The 4,678-nt window shown below is 42.4% G+C and overlaps 1 non-coding gene across 1 annotated transcript; it reads left to right on the top strand.

Annotated features, from left to right (window-relative positions):
• The first annotated feature begins 2,825 nt into the window (after nucleotides 1-2,825).
• Nucleotides 2,826-2,898, top strand: TRNAR-CCU (transfer RNA arginine (anticodon CCU)). Its single transcript has one exon. It is a non-coding gene; the product is annotated as a tRNA-Arg (tRNA).
• Nucleotides 2,899-4,678: the final 1,780 nt, after the last annotated feature.

Here is a 4,678-nt window from a genome sequence, read left to right as displayed (position 1 = left end):
GAGTCTTTTTTCTGAATTAATTTTCTTTCTTGCGTTTACATATACATATATAGATACGTATACATATACGGTGAGTGACGGCGACGCCGACGCCAGCGGAAAAAACCAGCCGATGGTGTCTATATAGTTGATATCGCAACAAAATGAAGACATAGAATAGATCAGTGACATTATGGTGGCACCAGCTACTTCTTTTCTTTTAGTAGACAAGATATGCTCTAAGCTAAAGAACAAAGGCACAAAACTCAAGATTGTATAGGCTGTAGCATGAGTGTGCAGACCACGGTATTGCGTGGCCGAAGGCATCGTTGCGCTATCTGGCGACGAGACGCCTGCTGGGGCGCGCAAATTTTTGCTCTTGACGTTACAATTACAACAAGCCTCATTTTATAACGGCCATTGACGCTACTCCGAGCAACGACCGACGCGGTGTCTAAGGACACAATGTAGACAAGAAATAAACCACACTTCACGAGACATCCAACGAAACCTGGCGTAGCAAGCGATAGCTCTGAGCGCGCTGGTAGCAAGGGACGATGGATCGCAGAGCTGGGCCCGCTGAAACCGCGGTCCCGGAGATTAATGGAAGTAGACAATAGGGGGACAGGTGCTGCGTACGAGGCCTAGCGTGCTAAGCCGGAACAACGGCAAGGGGGTCGACGGAGACGGTGTTACCGAGAGGAGAGCAGAAGGAAATAATGAACTAATGTTTGTCTTGTAGCAGCAGCCGAGTAGGAGATGAATTATACTAAAGAACAGGTCGAGGGTAGGCGGGCCCATAGAAACGGAGAGACAGAACGCTGGTGCACGATAATGCATGGTTTCGAGAAAATTTATTTATTTAGATACTTATCTATACTATACTTGGTTACGATTCATTGTTACGAAAACTATCAGAGCTCCTAATGCACTTATCTAAGACGACTGGAAGGCAAAATCTGTTTTCTGCACCTTCTCAGTATTGATTCTGCCAAGCCTCCACTAGAAAGCTTTCTACACCTAAATGGCGTTAACTAGACACTAAACATGAACAATCACTTGCCTTAGAATAACAAACTGCACTCTGAGAACTGTTATGCCATATGTTTCACTGTCATAAGTTCATTAATAAAAGAGAAAACTGACGTTGAAGCTTTATTTTTTTTTAATTTCGCGCAATCTCAATGCGTGACGTAAGAAATTTCAAAATGTTTTTTCCGTAGTTTTTCGTGCCATTGGGTCAATCAAATTTTCTGAAACTTTGTATGCTAAATCTACGGCACCCACGGCTTACAAAGTACTTCATTTTTGTCGATTCGACGCTACGCAGGACACATCCGACGCCTTCGGCAGACACAATATTATTACTATGTCTGAATATTCCGTGTCAAAACACGGAAAAAACGAGCCCTTAAGTATACACTTCTTTCCCTTACAGATTAACGAAGGTCTCGTACTGGCAGACTTGCCCTTAGGTTGTATACGTTGCAATGTTGGTCAGCTGCCGGCTCGTAATAAGTTCACGTGCTACGTGACGCCACACATGCTCATAAAGAGTGTGCCCCATTCGCCTCCATGGCTACTAAGGGTGCTGACGGACACTCCCACGTTTAAATACACATACATACCCAATTAAATGCGTTGGGAGGAAAGCTGCCCTGGTAGCGCAGTGGTGGAGCATCGAACGCGTTATTTGAAGGTCGCAGATTCGGTTCCTGCCCAAGACAAGTTATCTTTTCACCCACTTTTCTTTCTTAACATTTACTTTACAATTTGGTTTAATAACTTCCCCTATACTTTCTCTGGCATTATTGTCTGTTAGATCTCATTAATATTGTGTGAAAACACGCAAAAAACGAGCCCTTAAGTGTACACTTGTTTTCATATATGATTGATGTGTGACGTTTAACGTCCCAAAACCACCATATGATTATGACAGAGGTCGTAGTGGAGGGCTCCGAAAATTTAGACCACCTGGGGTTCTTTAACGTGCCCTCGAATCTGAGCACACGGGCCTACAACATTTCCGCCTCCTTCGGAAATGCAGCCCAGGTGGTATATATATATATATATATATATATATATATATATATATATATATATATATATATATATATATATATATATATATATATATATATATATATATACGTAATGAGATATAACAGACAGTAATGCCAAGGAATGTACAGGGGAAGTTATTAGAACCAATGGAATGTAAATAAGAAGAAAGAAAAGTGGATGAAAAAATTACCAGCTGTGAGCAGGAATCGAACCCACGACCTTCGAATAACGCGTTCGATGCTCTAACCACTGAGCTATCACAGCGGCCGTCCCTCCATCCACTTTTTGGGGTTTATACGTGAATTTAGAAGTAGGAGCGACAGTCAGCGCCATCTATAAGCCAAACAACGAGTGTGAAAACACTCTTATTCGCATGTTTTGGCGTCACGTAGCACGTGAACTTATTATGAGCGGCCAGCTGATTAATTGTCCCTCTTATACAACCTAAACACACCAAGTCTGCCAGTACGAGACCCTCGTTCAGTGAAATAAGGGAGAGAAGTGTATACCTAAGGGCTCTTATTTCCGTGTTTTAACACAATAGTAATGAGATATAACAGACAGTAATGCCAAGGAATGTACAGGGGAAGTTATTAGAACCAATGGAATGTAAATAAGAAGAAAGAAAAGTGGATGAAAAAATTACCAGCTGTGAGCAGGAATCGAACCCACGACCTTTGTGAGTGTTTTCACACTCGTTGTTTGGCTTATAGATGGCGCTGACTGTCGCTCCTACTTCTAAATTCACGTATAAACCCCAAAAAGTGGATGGAGGGACGGCCGCTGTGATAGCTCAGTGGTTAGAGCATCGAACGCCTTATTCGAAGGTCGTGGGTTCGATTCCTGCTCACAGCTGGTAATTTTTTCATCCACTTTTCTTTCTTCTTATTTACATTCCATTGGTTCTAATAACTTCCCCTGTACATTCCTTGGCATTACTGTCTGTTATATCTCATTACTATTGTGTTAAAACACGGAAATAAGAGCCCTTAGGTATACACTTCTCTCCCTTATTTCACTGAACGAGGGTCTCGTACTGGCAGACTTGGTGTGTTTAGGTTGTATAAGAGGGACAATTAATCAGCTGCCCGCTCATAATAAGTTCACGTACTACGTGACGCCAAAACATGCGAATAAGAGTGTTTTCACACTCGTTGTTTGGCTTATAGATGGCGCTGACTGTCGCTCCTACTTCTAAATTCACGTATAAACCCCAAAAAGTGGATGGAGGGACGGCCGCTGTGATAGCTCAGTGGTTAGAGCATCGAACGCGTTATTCGAAGGTCGTGGGTTCGATTCCTGCTCACAGCTGGTAATTTTTTCATCCACTTTTCTTTCTTCTTATTTACATTCCATTGGTTCTAATAACTTCCCCTGTACATTCCTTGGCATTACTGTCTGTTATATCTCATTACTATTGTGTTAAAACACGGAAATAAGAGCCCTTAGGTATACACTTCTCTCCCTTATTTCACTGAACGAGGGTCTCGTACTGGCAGACTTGGTGTGTTTAGGTTGTATAAGAGGGACAATTAATCAGCTGCCCGCTCATAATAAGTTCACGTGCTACGTGACGCCAAAACATGCGAATAAGAGTGTTTTCACACTCGTTGTTTGGCTTATAGATGGCGCTGACTGTCGCTCCTACTTCTAAATTCACGTATAAACCCCAAAAAGTGGATGGAGGGACGGCCGCTGTGATAGCTCAGTGGTTAGAGCATCGAACGCGTTATTCGAAGGTCGTGGGTTCGATTCCTGCTCACAGCTGGTAATTTTTTCATCCACTTTTCTTTCTTCTTATTTACATTCCATTGGTTCTAATAACTTCCCCTGTACATTCCTTGGCATTACTGTCTGTTATATCTCATTACTATTGTGTTAAAACACGGAAATAAGAGCCCTTAGGTATACACTTCTCTCCCTTATATATATATATATATATATATATATATATATATATATATATATATATATATATATATATATATATATATGCACTCCAAACGGGACCTCTCTGACCCTTCTCTTTTTTGCTAGCTCCAGACAATGAGACGGCAACTGTTTGGCATAGCATATTTCACCCCTGTAAAACATTACTAATTTGTCGCTCTTTCCCATTTTTTTCTTGCACCACCATGTCGATGCGAATTGTTCGCATAGCGTCGCACTTATTCGCAAACCCTGACGAAGGCTGGTCCACCGGTCGAAACCTTTGGAAATAAAACCAAGAGAACCACTAAGTTGTGTCTCTTCTCTTCCCAAGTACGTTCGGCCCATTGGAACAATTTCTTCAGATATATGTATGCATAGTATGTACTACTTCGTTGGAAGCCCAACTTAGCCATACCTGGTGTAGTAGAGTTGCCTGTCGTCGGCGGAGTACTGTGTGTGTGTGCACTTTGAAACGTATGGAAGCCTTGAGGTGGATGAAGGTGACCAAAGCGTTGGAAAAGTTCTAAGGACAACAGTCTTGCACGAGCGGCTGTAGACTGACGGTGGTACCTTATGCAGCGGAAGACTGAAGGACTGTCGCGTTGTGTGTGTGTGTGTGTGTGTGTGTGTGTGTGTGTGTGTGTGTGTGTGTGTGTGTGTGTGTGTGTGTGTGTGTGTGTGTGTGTGTGTGTGTGTGTGTGTG

This window comes from Rhipicephalus microplus, chromosome 10, assembly GCF_043290135.1.
Source record: "Rhipicephalus microplus isolate Deutch F79 chromosome 10, USDA_Rmic, whole genome shotgun sequence".
Taxonomy (NCBI): domain Eukaryota; kingdom Metazoa; phylum Arthropoda; class Arachnida; order Ixodida; family Ixodidae; genus Rhipicephalus; species Rhipicephalus microplus.
The sequence above is the reverse complement of the archived record's forward strand: the minus strand, read 5'-3'. Positions and strand labels throughout refer to the sequence as shown.